At 38.0% G+C, this 21,520-nt stretch overlaps 1 protein-coding gene across 7 annotated transcripts in view; it reads left to right on the forward strand.

Moving 5' to 3' along the window:
• Naaladl2 (N-acetylated alpha-linked acidic dipeptidase like 2) overlaps positions 1-21,520 on the forward strand; it is a 1,236,187-nt gene that overhangs the window by 619,451 nt on the left and 595,216 nt on the right. The gene's annotated exons all lie outside the window — the stretch shown is intronic.

A 21,520-nucleotide genomic window follows, 5' to 3' on the forward strand; every position in this document is an offset into this window, starting at 1 on the left:
GGGAAAAGGGGGACGGGGAGGGAAATGGGAGGCGAGGAGGAGGCGGAATTTTTTTTTCAATAAAAATTATATAAAAAAAAAGAAATATTTTAAAGCTGCCTTTACTTTTGGTGGATGTTTAAATAATACCTAATGATGAAATTTTAAAAAGTATATATATTATATTCTAAATAACTAGCTAGTGTTCTGCAGAACTAGATCGCCCCCAGCATTCAGAACCTACAACTTCTCTTGTGATTGTCTGTATCATAAACTAAGACATACCAATCTTCCAGAAACAGATGTAACTGTGTGTATCACATACTCAGTGACAGCTTGCTGTAGGAAACAGAAGCTATGCCTTTCACACTTAGTTTGCTAAGGTGAAAAGGTGAAGATTTTAACTTAAATTTTTTGAACCCATATATGTAGATTCAATATAAAACAGTTAAGGAGCTCTTTTGTGATGGTCATAATAAAACACTTTTACCTAACAGAGCCTCGGTCACTACCCCATTCCTCCCTCCTACGCTTCCAGATACCTTTTTTCAGTCTCTCTGTTCCCCACCATCTTCCATGCTTTCTGTCTTTCTTCTTGTTGAAAAAAAAAAAACAATTTTTCTAAAATAATGTGTAAACTTCTGCCTAAATGCTTTTCTTACTTAGAAATCTCTCTCTGTCTCTGTCTCTGTCTCTCTCTGTCTGTCTCTCTCTCTCTGTGTATGTGTGTGTGTGTGTGTGTGTGTGTGTGTGTGTGAGAGAGAGAGAGAGAGAGAGAGAGAGAGAGAGAGAGAGAGAGAGAGAGAGAATTCTTGGAGCTGGGTGTGTTGGCATATGTTTGCATTCTTTGCACTCAGAAAGCAGGGACAGGTGAGCACAGATTATATAATGAGTTTGCAGCCATCTGAGCTACATAATTAGACTTTGAGATACAGTGAGAACCTTTCTTAATAATTATAGTGATGAGCAGAGCAGGCCTGCTTTTCGTCCTGTCCGGATCCCACACAGCTAGCTTAGCCCCGGAAATAACAACATACAAACTGTATTTATTTAAACACTGCCTGGCCTATTATTTCTAGCCTATTATTGGCTAACTCTCACATCTTGATTAACTCATTTCTAATAATCTGTGTAGCACCATGAGGTAGTGGCTTACTGAGAAAGATTCAGCATGTCTGACCTGGCGGCTGGCTCCATAACGTCTGCCTCATTGCTTTCTTCCCAGCATTCTGTTCTGTCTACTCTGCCCACCTAATTTTCGGCCCTATTAAAAGGCCAAGGCAGTCTCTTTATTAAACAATGAAAGTAACACATAAACAGATGACACTCCTACATCATTTCCCCTTTTTCTGTTCAAACAAAAAAGAAAGGCTTTCACTTTAACAAATAATAGCAATAATAATAACATTGTGAAACTACATCAATAAAACAAAAAGGCACATTGGTCCTGAAACCACCTCTCTCCAGTTGCCACGCACTATAAGCATCTCTATGGATACATATTAAGTGTTTGTCTATACCAAGATGTATTACAAACAGGAAGTGCAAAAATGCAGTATTGGCAAGTGGTGGAAACTAGATTTGAATAAAATATTTGTTAAATTTTGAACTCAAGCTTGTTTGTATCCTTTATATATCTAGAGTGAGCCAAGCATTAGTTTAATCATGTGTAAAAAGGAAACATAATGTCAGTCAGACTTATTATAGCAAAGCCCTGAAGTGTTTATAAGCATCCTGACATATTATAAGCATGTGAGTGTCAAGAGAGTTTCATTAATGTTTGATATGTGATCATGTGCAAAACTGTCAATTAAGCCACTGAATTCGTCTTCTTATCACAGAAGGTAGGTGATTCTCACCTTGATCTAGCTTTCTTACTCTCTTTCAAGAATGATATCACAGGACCAGCAGCTGTCATTTAGAATGTTTGCACCCACAGAACCATGACTGAAAATGAAGGGGTTCAGGAAATTGTGACTTTCTTAAATTTGGGAACTATTAAATTGACTTTATTCCCCATGTATGTAAATGGAAGGTAATATTTATTTCTCAGTTTCCATTATTTGGGGCAAATATAATTTGATGCAACTTCAATATTTGATTAAGATATATAACTACCACAAGATATTGAATTTTATTGGCATGTGGATACATTCCATCAAAGATTTTCAAAATGCTGCTTGTATGATCAGTGTTCAAAATAAATAAATAAATAAATAAATAAAAATAAAAGAAATTAAGTGTTCAGGGTAACACTTTACCTCAAAAACCAAAAAGTTATAGAAGAATCTATATCACTTGTAGATTTGTAAAGCAACTTGTGGGAGAAAAATGCTCTCTCTTTGCTTAAATGTCTTGATTTTGTAAAGATTTTCATTGATGTTGCAGTCTCTCCTCACTGATCTCTCATTGTGTGTCTATTCTGTGCAAGGAACATTCAGCTTCCAGCTGATTCATCTTCTCCATGTGTCATAGCTGAGTGGTCAGCACAGAACATAAAGGGCCTTCTGGCCAAATCCAGTGATAAAGCTAAGTGTTCTTCCTGAGAATGAAAAGTATTTTCCATTTCAAGGAAAAATCAGGAACACTGTGCTTCATGGTACTCAGTTGAGCACAGATGTTACTCACTGCTGAACTAACAAACAGGTGGAGGAAACACTAGTGCAGAGCTGGGTGTGTAGTGCATTTGTCAAAGAAGAACATGAATTCTATTGACTGACTGATGTGGGAATCCCCTCTGTGTGCTGTAATTACCATTAATGAATAAGAAACTGCCTTGGCCTGTTGATAGGGCAGAACTTAGGTAGGCGGGGAAAGATGGAACTGAATGCTGAGAGGAAGAAGGCAGAGTCAGGGAGATGCCATGGGGCTGCAGGTGGAGATAGATGTGCTGAAACTTTGCTGGTAGGCCATGACCTTGTGGTGATACACAGATGAATGGAGATGGGTTAACTTAAGAGGTAGTGTAAGCCAATAAGAAGCTAAAGCCAATGGGCCAAGCAGTGATTTAGATAATATAGTTTCTGTGTGATTATTTCGATTCTGGGCAGCTGGAATGAACAGCCTCCTTGCAACAACTGACAGCTTCAGGATTTCAAGTATAATTCAAAATCTTAGAGTGAATAGTTTGTTTTTAGTAGATATCAGAAAGGGGTAGGGAGTAAAGTAAAATGAAGAGAGTATATTTGACCATCAAAAGTAGGGATTGGAATTGAAAGAGAATATCCAGTCCACATTCAAGAGTAACAACAGACATTGAAGGGCATATACATGTTCAATCTTGGGAACAAGAAGTCCTTGTATATTGCCATGTAGATTTTGTAGCAGCTAATTTGAGGGAAATTTATATTTCTTTAGGCCTATTTTGTGTATATAAAATGGAATTTAGAATAGATTATTGGTTTTCAACACATAACTGTCATGAAGTACTACAACATCTTAATCAATTGTAGTGGTGAAGAAGAGGGTCTGTACTTAATTCTCTGTCAGCTGACTATGCTTTTCAGTCAGGTGAGTGAAATCTGAGTCAAGGGGATTATAGTGTGAAGCTTAGTAGTGTTGTTAAATAAAAAATCTTCACTCAGATATTAGGGGGTAAAAGCTGAAAGGTCAGAGAAGAAGAACAGCCAGCCAGCCACTGAAGTTCTTTCTGCTATGAAATTCTCAGACCAAACCATATTATGAAAAAATTGTCAAATACAAGAAAAATGGTAAACCCAAGAAATAGCCAAGCAAGGGGGATATCCTAAGCATCTTGTAAAACCTCACCCATAGTGTAAGTGAAAAAGCTCTGAAAGCCGTGAATGTTTTTTAATTAATTAATTATTTTTTTAATTAAAGATTTCTGCCTCCTCCCCGCCACCGCCTCCCATTTCCCTCCCCCTCCCCCAGTCAAGTTCCCCTCTCTCGTCAGCCCAAAGAGCAATCAGGGTTCCCTGACCTGTGGGGAGTCCAAGGTCCTCCCCCCTCCATACAGGTCTAGTAAGGTGAGCATCCAAACTGCCTAGGCTCCCACAAAGCCAGTACATGCAGTAGGATCAAAAATCCATTGCCATTGTTCGTGAGTTCTCAGTAGTCCTCATTGTCCACTATGTTCAGCGAGTCCGGTTTATCCCATGGTTTTTCAGACACAGTCCATCTGGCCTTGGTGAGTTCCCAATAGAACATCCCCATTGTCTCAGTGTGTGGGTACAGCCCTCGCAGTCCTGAGTTCCTTGCTCATGCTCTCTCCTTCTGCTCCTGATTTGGACCTTGGGGTTTCAGTCCGGTGCTCCAATGTGGGACTCTGTCTCCTTTCATCGTCTGATGAAGGTTAATATTCAGGAAGATGACTATATATTTTTCTTTGGGTTCACCTTCTTATTTAGCTTCTCTAGGATCACGAATTATAGGCTCAATGTCCTTTATTTATGGCTAGAAACCAATTATGAGTGAGTACATCCCATGTTCCTCTTTTTGGGTCTGGCTTACCTCACTCAGGATAGTGTTTTCTATTTCTGTCCATTTGTATGCAAAATTCAAGAAGTCATTGTTTTTTACTGCTGAGTAGTACTGTAGTATGTATATATCCATACTTTCTTCATCCATTCTTCCATTGAAGGGCATCTAGGTTGTTTCCCGGTTCTGGCTATTACAAAAAATGCTGCTATGAACATAGTTTGAGCATATACTTTTGTTGTATGATAGGGCATCTCTTGCGTATATTCCCAAGAGTGGTATTGCTAGGTCCAGGGGAAGGTTGATCCCGAATTTCCTGAGAAATCACCACACTGCTTTCCAAAGTGGTTGCACAAGTTTGCATTCCCACCAGCAATAGATGAGTGTACCCCTTTTTCCACAACCACTCCAGCAAAGGCTATCATTGGTATTTTTTATTTTAGCCATTCTGACAGGTGTAAGATGGTATCTTAAAGTTGTCTTGAATGGTTAAACTGTATGACATACCTGCAGTTTATTTTTTCAAATCAGCAAGAGTAGGTGCAATAACCGTTGCCTGCCAGTAGGAGGTGGGGTGCACCTGAATCCATGTGGTGGGTGCATTAGAATGGGAAAAAAAAATTCTGAAATATATACTCAAATCCAGAGGTTAAACTCACAGACAGTGTGCTGTGTAAATTACACTAAGAAGATCACCTGCTATAATGGCTGTAGAGCCGGGTGCCGGTTGTGGTGATAGAGCCACCATGGCAGGGCTTGGATCCGCACCTGGGCACAGGGGTGTTAGCACTAGCTCATTGGTGCCTGCAGTGGTGGCATGCAACCAGGCAGGGCAAGAACGAACAACGTAGTGTGTTGCAGAAGACCCGAAGGGGAGGGGGGGAGGCCAGAGAAAGCTGCATGGCGGGGTGCAAGATTTGGTGCAGGTATCTAGAGCCTTAAAGGGCTCCAAAAATCCCCACATTGGGCGCCAAGTGATGGGCATAGTCGACTAGAATTAACCAGGCAAGCTCAATACAACAGATCTTGTTTAATAATTGGAAAACGGGAAACTCACACGACTGGGGACCAGCGAATACCATGCACAGAGAAGCAAATCAAAAAGGGGAGGGCAACTGGATTCCCAGGTCTTTCTTCCCTGGCCCCAGGCAGCCAAACCCTAGCCAAATGTGATTGGCTGAGCTTCCCCATCAGGCTAAGCTCCTGTTCCCTTCTGCCTTATATTTCTTTCTCTGTCCATCCATGTCACTTCCTGTCTCCACCTCTCTAGTGCTGGGATCAAAGGTGTGAGATCTCAAGTGCTGGGATAAAAGCAGTATGCCACCACTGCCTGGCCTCTATGGTTAACTAGTGGCTGGGTCCACCCTCTGATTTTCAAGCAAGTTTATTTGTTAGAGCAGAAACAAAATGTCACTATGGAAGATTCTATGGTTCTAAGGGCTTTACCCCGGGAAAGGGCTGTAAATGCAATGCTATATACTGAACTCAACTAGAATCTAGTTTCATACACATGAATGCTCATTTTCTTTGGAGACTGTTAGAAAAATTCATTCTAATTTATTATCCATAAAAAGGATATTATGCATATTGTTATGATTTCATTAGCTGTGATTTCATTCTTTTCTTATTTCTACTTGCCTCCTATGCAGATTTTTTGACTTTTTCTATCTCAACATATAAACTGCTCATTTTCCTTGTGCAACTTGTTAATTTGGCTCTATACTCACAAACAAAAGTGTATATGAAATTTATTTTATTACTAATTCTCATAAAAGTAAAAGTAAATCACAATTCTAAAATAGTAGTGGATATGAAGTTCCATCCACTTCCTGTAGTAGCCAATGATACAGAAGTAGAGAAAATTCTGACCATGTTAAAGCTTTGTGAGTATGATACAAGCACATATTAATAACCTCTTCAAAAATTCAAAGTACTTAGAAGAATTTTCCTCTTCTGACTTTTCATATTAAATATGTAAACAGCTATAATTTTATAGTGAGGCTTTTTGATCAATAAAAAGTAAATGAAGTTTTTATTGAGAAATAAATATTTTAGTACAAAATATGAAGACTTAAATGCTGAAAGTATTCCAGGAAGCCCATAGCTGCTACTGTCCTGTACTCTTAACCTTGAAATACATTAATGACTAGCTATTTTGAAAGCAAATATCTTAAAAATATCACAAGCTGTTTTGCCATAAGCTGCAAAATGAACATCTACTAATTTTCTTTCAATTTTACCTGTATTTTACTTTTGGAGTACATATAAATTATACATAGCATGTGAAAATGTTAGCATCTGCCATTTAAATTGTTTTGAGAATTTGGGAGTCAAATTAAGAGAAGAAAAATTTTATATTAATTGAAATGTGCATTTTGGATTCCCCAAAATATGCAGGGATTCCAAGTGAATGTTTCACTTGAAAGGATGGACAGCTAAACTACCCAGATAAATCCAGTCTGATTTTATTTGTAGTTCCACAGTTATCCATAAAGACAGGGGCCACACCCAGCTTTTAAGCCTGTAAAATTCTCAGCAAAATATAAGAAGAAATGGTAAGGGAAAGTTTTCAATTTTCATCAAAATATGAGGCTCAATTTAAGCACTGTTACAAAAATAAGCTTGTAGCAAGCAAGAAGTCAGTGGGTACCATTTGTGTCTAAGCATCTAATAGTTCCAAGAATGAGAATTATACTTTAATTATTATTTTATTTTATTACTTTAAAAAAATCCCAATCCAAATTCCCAATTCCTCCCCTCTCTTCCTCTCACTCCACTCCCACTCCCTCCACAAACCCTCCCACTTACCCCCTCCTATCCTAAGAGAGGGCAATACACCCCACCTTGTGGAAAGTCCAAGGCCCTCCCTACTACATCTAGGTTGAACAAGGTATACATTCAAAGAGAATAGGATCCCAAAAAGCCAGTACACACAATAGAGACAAATCGCAGTGCCACTGTCAGTGGCCCCTCAGTCTGCCCCAACTGTCAGCCACATTCAGAGGGACTATTTTGATCCCATGCTCATTCACTCCCAGTCCAGTTGGAGTTGGTGAGCTCCCATTAGCTCAGGCAAACTGTCTCAGTGGGTGAACCTCTTATGGTCTTGACCTCCTTGCTCATATTCTCACTCCTTCCATTCTTCAATTGGACCTTAAGAGCTCAGTCCAGTGCTCTGATGTGGGTCTCTGCCACTGTTTCCATCCATTGTTGGACAGAGGTTATATAGTGATATTTAAGATAATCATCAGTCTGACTACAGAGCAAGACCAGTTCAGACACTAGTTGGGGTCATCCTTGTGGATTCCTAGGAATTTTTTGTAGAGCCAGGTTTTTTGCTAACCCCATAATGACTCCCTCACTCAAGACATCTCTGTCCTTCCTCCATCTCGACTAGCACTGCTGTAAACAGTAACCAACATTTTCAATAAGGATAGTAGTCTATTCATCTATGAAGGGCTTTTAAAAGTGGAATGTTTTGGATCTCAGTCCCAGTGGATACATCTACAAAACACTCCAATGCGTGACACTCAGTGGACATTGCAAAAGATGAAAAAGAAAGACTTCAAAGAGCCATAGGATAAAGTAGTTTGCTTTGATATTGAATCTTCTGAATGAAGAAATTAATTCAAGCTGAGGTCATTACAGAAAGTGAAATAAAAAAGACGCAGAAAGGCAGCAATTACATGTAGTAGTATCTTGTGTGTGGATCTTGGATTTGATATAGATTATCATCTATCTGTCTATCTATCTATCTATATCTATCTATCTATCTATCTATCTATCCATCATGTATCTATCTACCTACCTACCTACCTACCTATCATCTATCACATATTTGCCCACCCAACCATTCAGCATCTTTTTTTTTCAGAATGTATCACTATCCTTTTTATTATTATTATTATTATTATTATTATTATTATTATTATTATCATTATTATTATTATTATTTATTAAAGATTTCTGTCTCCTCCCCGCCACCGCCTCCCATTTCCCTTCCCCTCCCCCAATCAACTCCACCCTCTTTTCAGCCCAGAGAGCAGTGAGGGTTCCCTGCCCTGTGGGGAGTCCAAGGACCTCCCACTTCCTTCCAGGTCTAGTAAGGTGAACATCCAACCAGCCTAGTCTCCCACAAAGCCAGTACGTGCAGTAGGATCAAAACCCAATGCCATTATTCTTGACATCTCAGCAGTCCTCATTGTCTGCTATGTTCAGCTTTTTCAAACCCAGTCCAGCTGGCCTTGGTGAGTTCCCAATAGAACATCCCCATTGTCTCAGTGTGTGGGTACAGCCCTCGCAGTCCTGAGTTCCTTGCTCATGCTCTCTCCTTCTGCTCCTGATTTGGACCTTGGGGTTTCAGTCCGGTGCTCCAATGTGGGACTCTGTCTCCTTTCATCGTCTGATGAAGGTTAATATTCAGGAAGATGACTATATATTTTTCTTTGGGTTCACCTTCTTATTTAGCTTCTCTAGGATCACAAATTATAGGCTCAATGTCCTTTATTTATGGCTAGAAACCAATTATGAGTGAGTACATCCCATGTTCCTCTTTTTGGGTCTGGCTTACCTCACTCAGGATAGTGTTTTCTATTTCCATCCATTTGCATGCAAAATTCAAGAAGTCATTTTTTTTTACTGCTGAGTGGTACTCTAATATGGGAAAAAAGAGAGCATCTTCAACAAATTGTGCTGGCAAAACTGGATGTCAATCTGTAGAAGAATGAAAATAGATTCATATCTATAATCATGCACAAAACTCAAGTCTAAATGGATTAAAGACCTCAATATCAGTCTAAACACACTGAACCTGATAGAAGAAAAGGTGGGAAGTACTCTACAACACATGGGCACAGGAGACCACTTCCTACGTATAACCCCAGCAGCACAGACATTAAGGGCATCATTGAATAAATGGGACCTCCTGAGACTGAGAAGCTTCTGTAAAGCAAAGGACACTGCCACTAAGACAAAAAGGCAACCCACTGACTAGGAGAAGATCTTCACCAACCCCGCAACAAACAAAGGTCTGATCTCCAAAATATATAAAGAACTCAAGAAATTAGACTGTAAAAGGCTAATCAACCCAATTATAAAATGGGGCACTGAGCTGAACAGAGAATTCTCAACAGAAGAAGTTCAAATGGCCAAAAGACACCTAAGGCCATGCTCAGCATCTCTTTGAAGGAAGAAGGATAGCAGTTGTTGGAGTGGAGAAGGTGAAGTGCATGAGAGTGAACATGGTGAAAACATATAATATTTTTGAAATAATAAATTATGTTTGAGGAAAAATTCTTCATAGTGGTCCATAGCTATGATAAAAGGAAAATTTCAATGTCTTGAAACTACATGGCAATGTATTTGTAATAAATTTAAAAAATCAGTACCTCAGTTATTTTAGCAACTATTAAAGCAATGGAGGACATACAGTTCAAATCCATGTTCCCATAGGTAAAAAATACAGTAAGATGTTTTATCATATAGTTAGTGTTTACTAATATTAGCTACTCATTTTTAATTCACTTTTAATTTAAATTGGCTTTATCAGGGATTAAATCTTAGAGCAATTTTTTCGTGAACAGTGGTGGCACACATCTTTAATCCCAGAACTCAGGAGGTGGAGGCAGGCAGATCTCTCTGAGTTTGAGGCCAGCATGCTCCACAAGAGCTATTTCCAGGACAGCCAGGACTGTTACACAGAGAAACCCTGTCTCAGGAAAAACAAAATACAAATAACTAGAGCAATTCTAAAAAAAAAAAAAAAACTCCACGTTTTGAGAGTTTATGTAGTCATCCTTTTGTATTTTCGGGGGAATTGAGAATTGAGTCAAAACCTTTGGGCAGATGTCAAAATAGACAGATGTTCAAGTTTGCCATGTATTAGGAGATATTCATTTATTAAACCCGTTTTTCTGTATAATCTGAATGAACTAAAAGAGCCATATGTTTTGTTTTCAATTCAGTTTATTAAGTATATAGCAATTAAAAGTAAAATAATAAGTAGGATGATAGAAAAAGATAAATAGGTATAAGTGATAGGTAGAAAGGTTAGATAGATAGATGACTGATTAATAAAATATTTTCAAATTATGTGTTGAAAACATCCAGTGGAAATCAAATAATTAAGCTCCTTGAAGCCGTAAGCTAGAGTTCCTCATAGAGTCTTAGAATAATCAGTGGCCCCTCTAATGAGGTTTATCAAGAAAAGAGTACATAGCAACAGAAAAATGACATCATTGAATTAGGCACTTTCAGCATCCTGCAGAAACTGAGACATCAGCTGGAGCTCCTCATTGAGTTTGCCTTCACGGCAAAGCTTCTCATCTCTTAACTCTGACTTCTGTTTCCAACTGCAAACATTTTTGTGGCATGGGACAAGCATAGCAACACCTGTTGGAAATGATTCAGTTTTTCTATCTGTTCTCAAGGACACAGTTTTTGTACTGCTAGGTCCCACTCACAGCCCAGGACCTGGAGAAGGGGTCTTGGAGAATGCTTTACACATTTGGGTGTGAAGAGATTGAGGAGCAAGCCTTCTTCAAGAGGGGGCTTCCCAATGAGTCCAAATTCCCACGGTGTTTTATTATTACAATGGAGATTGCATGGATGCATATCCTTTACATATTTTTACTCTAATTGATTTGGAATATCCAATACAGGGCTACTTATTTATAATCGCTCATGCAATACAACTTAAATAAGATAGAATTTAAATGCGAGATAAATGTGGACTAGACAATATGTCTGGAATAAGCACAAGAAAAATCCTGTTCATCTTTACTACAGCAGCAATGCTCTAATTATTTTTGGTTTTCATTTACTTGACCTCATAGATATATGTGCACAGCGAGGCAATATATAATTTTTTATCACTATGATAATGAATATTTGTAGTGACAAAATTATTATCTTAGCTATTCTCTAAGAGTCTCAAGCTGAAAACATGTTTTAAAGGAGAGGATACAAGCTAGATATAATTCATGTTAATTTGAAATTTATGATACTTCTGATACTTCATCAAAGAATAATCCTTGAAACTAAAACAGATTTTCAACAAGTTATTTGTCAATAAATTCACTTTGTGATCTGGGGGAAATTATTTTAATACTATAAAAACATGTTCAGATGACTATTTCTGTTGAGTGCTTACTAAATTAATAAATTTTATCAAATATGAGTACAAACTTCACAAGATACAAGTAAAAATGCAGAAATTCAGTTTTGTCACAAACAAAAAAAAATAAAAAGGAAAGAAAAAAATAAAAAAAAAAGATTAATGCTATCCAGGATCATTGTGGGTTAGTGATTGATGTGTATTCTCTGTGGCCCATAAAGCAAACATTAGGGATTATAGGACTGGGAGTGTTCAGATTCCTATGTGTGAGTGGCAGAAATTGGCAGTGGCTAAGTTTAAAGAATAAAAATGTAGCTACTATGCTGTTGCCAGAGTCGGTCTAAACTGGACTAAAGATACGGAATAGAGGAAATGATGGTTCGTAAAGAACAGAGTGGGCTTCACTGGCCATATCAGCATAACATTGCTAGCTTTGCCTATAGCCTTGTGGTATGACAAAAGAAAAAGGAATATGTCCTCCAGGGATCCTAATTCTGAGGATAGAATAGTAATTGAGTGGGGTTGGAGTAGCAAGGTCATGAAGATTTTTCTTTAGTAGTAGAGGCAAGGTCAGCAAAATGACTCATTACACATCAACTTTCCAAATAAAGGTGTTAGTGTGGTGTATGACAGCAACGGCATCTTCGTTGTGTTTCATTTTTCTGTAATAAAACACCCTGGAAATTTCAGGGGTAAAAGACTTGCTTTGGCTACGGCTGTTCCAGGTTATATTCTGGTCAGAGAAGTCTGAGGGAGCTGGTAGCAGAGCAGTCATAATCAGTGACAGAGAGGGAAGAGTCTGCATTAGTGCTCAAACTGCTTATTCTGTTTTATACAATTCACAATCCCCTGTGAAAATTCTGCCACCCAAATGAGAAGGTCTTCAAAGTGTACATGATCACCTACAGGTGTGCACACAGGCCCTTCTCCTGGGTAACTCTAGACTCTGTTCGTTATCAGTCAAAAGTAAGCAGCACACATGACTAATGCACACTCTGTAGAGTCTTCCTTCATTTACACCTGCATAGCAACTGCAAGGATCTTATTTGCCATCTTCTTGTCTCTCACCACAGAGCCTGTATTGTCATGGTGATTAGGAAAGTTGAGATGGCTTGGCACACTGTGGCTACCTGAATATCCGTAGTTATTATAATGCTATGCAGTCTGGCTGCTGCCTTTTCTAAACCCCACCTTCACGCAGTGTTCTTTCCGAGTGTCATGTCTAGGAGCAGGTTCCTTTGAGAAGCTGTTTTGTCTTCTATTTTTAGCTTAGTCACAGCAATTAGGATCTCACTGTGTAATTGTCTAATCTTTTGCAGTTTTCCTTTGCGGTGTCGCTTCTGCTATTGTGTTGAAGTCGTTGAACACCTCATTCTAATTTAGGGTCTCAGTAAATGTTCACACTGATTTGCTGTAAAGTGTAAACTGAACCTGGGATGAAACCCTTCTCATTTCCCTTCCAGGTATGATGTTAGATCACCTGTTTCTTTAGATGAGATGATTTGACTTCTTTTTATTCTAACGAGAGCCCCATTTTAATTACACTATAGATCCCCTCCTTCGACTTCAGCAAGTGGAACAGTTGCACTGCTGTGGTTGTGGATTGTACATGAGTAGGTAGAGCTACACAGACTTCATTCTCAAGTCAGACTCTGGGGCTTAATGAACACTAATGTAGAAAAAGGCATGTTTTATCATGTTTATGAAGAAATTCTAGTGCATGTTTTCTCTTCGCTTCTGACTGACTATGTTTCTGTTTCATATACAGTTAATTCAAATTATTTCTAACTCTTGAGTGTATATTATGAATTTAAAGCTCACTGCATGCTCATACTGTTTGCAAACTCCTGAAGCAATCTTGCCAGGAACCAGTACTAAAGAGAAAATTGATATGCCATGTTCTTTAAGTCACTGAATCCATTTCATTTTCCAAAAATGTTTTGTCAAAATAATGCTACAAAAGAGGCATACCCTCATTTTTCTGTTCTTGCTCACATGTAGACTGACCTATTATTATTTCTTCAAAAATATTAAATGTCTGTATAATTTTTAATATTTAAAATTAAACCTGGATGCTGCACTCTTACAGCCTTGACCACATAAATACATAAGCTATATGATCCATCAAGCATACAAATGATGGTGGCCAATAAGGAAATGACAAAATAAAGTGGTACAGGCCTTTTTCTGCCTCAGGACTTAGAAAAGTAAATCTATCACAATTGATTCTGCAACTTGATCATTATCATTTATATTTCTCTGCTGTGGTCTGCACTTAGTTCCATGGTAGGAGAAAGCTTGTATTGTATTTGAACAAAGTTTGATTTAGGATGGCAGCACCTGGTAAAGAAGGTGAAAATTACTGAAAGAGTATAGAGTTAGGAAGCTGTTCAGAAAGATAATTGCAGACCCTTTTCTCCTTTAAGAACTTTTTTTCTGTGTGATATTCCTCCTGCCAAATGGAAAGGAGGGATAAGACTCAAGTCTTTTAGGTGCTCGACAGAGCTAATCAAAATATAGACAGTTACCATGGACTGAAATGCATAGATACAAATCGAAACAAATGCTAAGAGAGAGGGGAGAAGTGAATAACACTTTGAACCTGAATTATAAAATTCTCCCACATGTAGACAGTATGTGAAATGCATGGCCTTTCTTATTTGCTTCATTTAATAACTGATATCCATACCAGACTTGTAGAGAGCCATGAACATACATCAATGAGACTTATTTATTATTTACTTTCCATTATAGTGTAAATTGATTTAGTTTCCAACCTGTCTGTTTGTACCCCTGTGAACGAGCTACATAGCTCCACTTTTGTGCTCCATTGCACCTTTTTGTTGGTACAGTTTTGGTTGAGTAACAGAAGAGCAGCTGCTCACACAGGGGATGGAAATTCAGTGACTCATGAATGCACACAAGAAAGAGCAAAGGCAGTGTTTGTTTGAGAGGAGAGGCTCAAGATTCTGCTCTTGATGATGCGGAAATTTGATGTGAAACAGGTTCTGATCTTGGCATTTTGACAAAAGTCTAGTTTTATTGAAGTTCGTAAAGAAAATACAATACAGGTTCCCATGCTCCCAGGGATGATAAAATATGATTGCATATCTTATCACTACAGAGGAATTTTCTTTATAAAATCCAATCAAGTTTAATATTACGTTCAGTTCAAAGACATTTATTGTTTTTTTATGACCGAAATAGATACATGTTCATAGGAGTTAAATCATGTAGTTAAAATGGCTAAAGGAAGTAGAGATAGTAGTCTTACCTACCACTCCACATTAGTGTACATATAAATAGCAGTGTATAGACAGCAACTTTACAAAAATGTCCATGTCATCAACATAAGACACACATGCTTCCATTGTGGTTGTATCTGTGGTGTCAAAACCTAAAACTGAAGTTTTACTAAAACAATAGGCTCAATAATATTGGTCACCCTGGGTTGAACAATATGAATTGGGAAGCACTGTTCCTAGGATGTAGAAGCCAGAGTGTACCATGAACCATAATAATGTGCTGGGATTGTAACGCTTTCTCTAATCTGCTTTTTAAACAGTTTTAAGATCTAATAGACTTAGCAGTCATCTCCGATGGATTTTAAAAACCACACCACATAGTTTAACATGACAGACTCTCTGTACTCTACTAGTTTGTAGCTGATTCCCTGAACTGTAACACATCAAAATGTGTAGAAAACGTCAAATGAAAACACTGTCATTGACTATTCCATGTCCTCTAATGAGGACTCTTCACTGAAATCCCTCTTTGCTAAGTAAGTACTCAACAAGTCAGGTGTGGGTCTCTTTGGAATTCACTGAATGAAATAGTGGCAATGACCAAGTCTCTGTCTTCATGAGGCTTAGAGTCCACTCCTGATATTATGTGGTACATTCACTGTGAGGCCTTTCCAAACACCTCTCCCCAAGCGTCCACAGGATTTCAAAGGATGATCCATTTATATCCTTATTGTCTACAATGATTTCTCATCTGACTTTTGCACTAGGCTGTGAATTTCTTGACAGGAAGTTTGTGAGATCTGTTTTTTAATAGCAGGTACTTTGTAAGATCACATAGTCCCAATTAAATTTTTTATATATTAAAAAAATTAATAATAAAACAGCAAGTCAATAGACTTTTTTTTTTTTTTTTTTTTTTTTTTTTTTTTTTTTTTTTTGGTTTTTCGAGACAGGGTTTCTCTGTGGCTTTGGAGCCTGTCCTGGAACTAGTTCTGTAGACCAGGCTGGTCTCGAACTCACAGAGATCCACCTGCCTCTGCCTCCCGAGTGCTGGGATTGGAGGCGTACGCCACCATAGCCCGGCTTCAATAGACTATTGTTAGCAGAATGAAATAAAAATAAAATTTGACATTATAATATTTGAGGCTTAATGGAATCATTAGACGTTTATAAAATAGTGAAGATGTACATATATCTGTACATCACTTTTGGGAAAATATAACTATTTTAAAAGTATGACACATGTTGCCTAATGAAAAGGGATCAAGGTTTAGGAGTTTAGTTCAGGGTAAAGATGCTTTTCTAATGAGTTCAAGATTCTGAGTTAGGCTTCAAATATAGGGTAACAAGAAAATGGTGAAAGGAAAATAAAAAGAAAGATGTAGTTATGATCTCCTTTCCAAACCATGTTCTTATCCATGAATGACCATGGGCTGGAGTGCTGTTGAAGGTTCCTTGTGTAAGGCAGGCGCTGGCTTCACTGGGAAATTCATACCTGTGTTCTCCCCAATCTACAGAATCCACAGACTCAGGGAGTGCGCTTGGTGTCCTCTGGGCCTCTTCAAGCCTTTCACCATCACCAAGCTTCTCTGAGCTCTCTGGTGGTTTGCTGGCATCTCCATTTCTGTTTATTCTCTACTCATTCCTCACCTTCCTCCTGTGTTCTATCTGTGTTTCTCTGATAAAGTAACTACAGATGCCGCCTCCACCCTCCTAGTTAGAACACAGACTTTTCAGCAGGACTTATACCACCTTTTTCTTACTAAGGCATTCTATACCTTTTGATAATTAACCCACACACACTTTCAGGATTTTCATTACCACTGACCATTTCTCGTCAGACTCTTTACCGGTTTCAGATCTCTTCCTTTAGCTGCTAGAGCCACCAGTCTTGCTTCTCCTGTGCAATCTCCTTAGTTCCAATGCTTTAGCTGCGTCTCTGCTGATACTGGAGTTTTTCTATGAATTAAAGTTCTCTCAGTCAGGGATGAAGAAATAGTGACCGAGATTGCTTACTAATCATGCAACTATTTTTGTGGTTCAGGATCCCTTGTAACTTCAGTTCCAAGGGTTCTGTTGTCTTCTTCTGTACCCCAGGACTGATAGAGGAAGTCATTGGCTAATAATGAAACTGGCTTGGCCCATTTTATTGGTTAGAACATAGGTGGGAGGAGTAAACAGAATAGGATGCTGGGCGGAAGAGGAAGTGAGGTCAGACTCTGCTCTTCTCCTGGAGAGACTTGAAAGCTCTGCTCTCTGGAGCAGAGACGCCAGGCTCTGCTCTCCCAGGCAGCTCCGACCCAGGATGGAGGGAGGCTAGAATCTTCCCCGTAAGCGCACCTTGGGGTGCTTACACACATTACTAGAAATGGGCTAGTCCAGGTGCGAGAGTTAGCCGAGAAGAGGATAGATAGAAATGGGCCAAACGGTCTTTAAATGAATACAGTTTGTGTGTTGTTATTTCGGGCATAAGCTAGCCAAGCAGCCGGGGTGCTGGGGACGCAGCCCCGCCACACTTATTTCAACACAGGACATAGCAGCCCCATCGCATAAACACACAGAAACACTTGCATACAAATAATTATAAAAATTCTTGTAGTCTTTTGCCTCTTACAGCATTCTCCCTTCACACAATTTAAAGAGAAATTTAGTTTCCTGTTTACAATGTCATAGGTCTCATCTGCTTTTAATTTATATGGTTTTAATTTATATGATCTCATACCCATCTATTCACCCCTAATTCATATTTCATCACTTGTTAATATTTCAGTTCATTTCCCTATATATGACTTGAATCTGCTTGTTTTTGTCCAAATCTCCTATTTTTTCTAGGATACTGAAACTCTTTGTTTTACTAAATCTACCCTTCTTACAGCCTTTGAGTCCAGGGGTCAGAAAACTTTTGTCATAAAGAAAAAGGGTTTAAGTCATGAGCTGTGCTGTGTGGATATTAGTCTGTTAGAACTACTTAGCTCTCTCATAGCAAGAGAGAAGCTGTTATAATAATGTGTGATGAATATTTTACTGAGTAAACTGTCTCCCCAGTTTTGCCTTCCTTGCAAACTTGAGTCTCTAAGCTTAGGAGCCCACCACTCTTATTAAAAACAAATCAAAAACAGGCCGATCCATATGTGTCTATGTTGGTGGACAGAAACAAGTAGATCCCTAGAGCTTGTGGACCAGTTGCTGAAACCAAACTATTTAGCTCCAGGTTCAGTTAACAAAATTAGGTGAAAAGTCACTAAGGAAGACCTCTGACATCCACACAAAGACACAGACTCAGACAGACAGACAGACAGACAGACAGACACACACACACACACACACACACACATGCACATGTGTGCACACAACTCTATTCACCATAGAGATTTGAAACCTGTTTGGCTACATGCAAATATTGACATTCCTCCCCTGGCTCACTCAACTGATCCATCTCTTGACCATTGTGTAAAATGCTGCAGTCAGCATCTAGGTCCTGAAGTATTTTTGGTATATTCATTTCTTTTGTCAGAACTGTAGTTTTAGTCTGGAGTGTGACTACTGGATTATAGGTCAGTTTCTCTGTTTTCTATGAAGAACTTTCAAACTGTTCTCCTTCATTGTCTGCTAATTGATACTACCATCATCTGCAATTCACTTTTCTCTATATCCTCTCCAGCAATTGTTATTCTGCTTGCTTTAAAATAGTAGCTTCCTACTGGGCGGGGGTGAGGCTCAGTATGGTTTCCATTTTCATTTCTTCCATTATTGGTGTTGAGCTGGGTTTTGTTGTTTTTTTTTTTCTACACTTTATGTGTGTGGCAGGGGAATAAACCCAAGTAATCTGCCTTGTTTTTGATTGCCATTTAATATTGTTACACAAATAATTTAAACACGCGTGCTTTTCTCAGATTTTGTGAGTGTTAAATACAAAGTAAATGTCCACTCGGTTGTGTGCCAGGATTGAACTCCTTCAGTGCCACACAGCAATATACCATAATTGTCCATAAAACATCAGATAGAGTCAAAGACACTAAGATTATGCACGTTTATCTCCTTCTTTGTGACATTGAGCAACTCAACAACTTCCCTGTAGCTCTGGTTCTTGTAAGGAAGTAAAGAATTTACCAGAAAGAAGCAATGTAGAGGTTGGGGTGTTTTGAGAATGCCTGTCATGTGAGACAATATTGATATTGTTGACAATATTAATATTGGTGATAACATTAATTCTGTTACTTATTAAAATATAAACTAATCACAGTATTAATGTGCATAAATGTACATTAATGACAATGGGTCACTGAAACAGTTCTCTTTGTCTTTGCATGATTTATGATATACATTTTAATTTTCTATATTAGTTACTGCCATGACATAGACGTGCTCTCTGAGAACAAAGCTAAACTTTACTCTGGGGGATCACTTGCTTACCTGACCTTCCTATATAACTAAAAATCTGAAGCTCTGATTTTTTTCTATAAATTTTATGCCTACTTGTATTTGATTTCTTTCATGGTGATAGATTTTCCAATAGGACATAAAACAGTGAAAAGAAAGCATTCTGGTTATAGCTCTAATAAAATAGCAGGCTCTTACTACAGTTATATTACAAGGTATTGAAATAGTATGTGGTTACATTGGACAGTTTCATGTCATAACAGCTGGTGTTAGTTTTGTTCTGACCTTTTCATTTAAACAAGTGTAAATCACCAACTTGCATTACATTCTCAGAGAATAATTATAGCTCAGCAAATTTCATTTATCTAAACCAGTATAATCTTACACTTTCAGTGCATGCTAACTACAAGCTAAATATTTTCATCTTCTTCTGTTACAGCTACCTTTCTCTGGTTCCTCATCAGCACTTATAAACAAACACCTTATGGCCTGGTAAATGAGCCTCAAAAAGCTGCTATGCACAATCAAAGCAATTGCAGTTATTTAAATGTGCATAAATATGCAATTGCTGCTGTCATCGAATGCACTTGCATGCAAACAAAGCCCAGATATATACAAAAGCCACCCAGTGCGACATACTGACTGTCAGAAACAGATTTTAAAGGCTCAGGCTACTCTTAACTGTGCTTTTTCCAGAGCTAAACCAGTATTAATCAACCTGAAGCAGCTGCTAAACAATCTGAGATGAAACAAAATAAAACACTGTAAATATAAAGAAAAATGTATAATTGTTGGACTTCAGAATCCCTGCAACTCACTGGGAATCTGGGTAATAGTCACAGCAGCTGAGACTGAGTTCTTTCTGGGAGCATTCAACATCTATGGAGCCTGCATGGAACTATAAAGTTTTTAAGTCCTTTTTTTTTTTTTTTTCAAAGTAAAGGTTTCCAGGCAACGAGAGTAGTAGGAGGAAGAATACAGTACAAAAGGGAATTTTTGAAATTCTAAGGAACATCAACAGGGTTCCTTATGCTACTGATGCCATACTGAGAAACTGAGGTGTGTGATGCCATTTCTCCAGAAAATACTTTTCAGTAGTTGTCTTAAAATGGAACCTAAAAACCCCTTCTTATATTTGTTTACACTATGCTTATGGTATGTGTAGAAAAATGTAAGATTTTCTCTCTCAATCTCTCTCCATTTCCCACTCTTTCCATTAGCTCTTCTCTCTGTCTCCTGCCATATTCCATCTTTGCATCTCTCTCTGACTCTGAAGATAGAGTCAGTCCTAACAGAATTGTAGGACAGATTTTAGACTCCTCTGTCTCAGAGGAAAAACAAGAGGCAAAGAAACAGGGGAAGATAATCCGGGATAACATCTCTATCAAAATTCTTTACCTAGTCACACTTACAAAATCTCATTTCCTGTAATGTAACATGTTCACAACTTCCAGAGAAAAGAGGGTAGCTATTTTGGAAAGCCATTATTCTGTTTCCTGGAATCATGTTCCAGAGTCTTCTGTGAGGGTTTCTGACTTAAATGGAAACCTACCAGTGGAGTCTGAACTGTGTCCTGTGATTCTGCTCAGGACTTTCAGCCAGCCCTCTGCAAAATATTTATATTGTATGCAGTAACTCAAATGTTCCCGTTATCACATTATAATTGATTATTATGCTATTCCATGACGAGATGTAATTCATTAAAATAAAGAGTATATAAGTTTTCTTAATAGCATTTTCTTATGCAGCAAGAAATAGAGTTACAGTTCTATGGCCATAGAAGTTTTATTTACAATCATTTTACCCATAAAAACATAAAACCATTCAGTTTGAGATGCGCAGATTCCAATAAAGTAGTTCACAACAAAAATGGGCTTTATCAGAATTGTCCCTTACGCCATCAAAATAGAATGTTGTCTTTTCAAAACAATTTCCCGATGAATAACATATTATAATATGTATTTGCTAAGGCATAAATAACTTCTGTAATGTAAAAAATGACAAGCATAGATAAATTTGAGAATATGTATTAGGAATAAAGGAGATATTTAAGATATAAAAACTACTGCATTTGTTTCTCTGTATATATGACTCTCTGCCCAGTGTGGCATCTGAATGTTAAAATGATAGTTTGTATTTGTTTAGAAATCAATGTTAGGTTGAGTGAGCACATGACAGAAATGTGTTATGGCTAAAAAGCAGAGAAGATAATTGAGCTATTGAGCTAAAGTAGTCAAATGCCAGATCAGTTATTCTACACTATGTGATAAATTGCCAACAGCAAAAGGACATATTATGGATAGAAATCAACTTTTAGTTTTTTTTTTTTTTTTTTTTTTTTTAAGACAGGGTTTCTCTGTAGCTT

The sequence above is a fragment of the Alexandromys fortis genome, unplaced genomic scaffold (assembly GCF_014885135.2).
Source record: "Alexandromys fortis isolate MF-2015 unplaced genomic scaffold, M_Fortis_MF-2015_v1.1 scaffold_41, whole genome shotgun sequence".
NCBI classification, from domain to species: domain Eukaryota; kingdom Metazoa; phylum Chordata; class Mammalia; order Rodentia; family Cricetidae; genus Alexandromys; species Alexandromys fortis.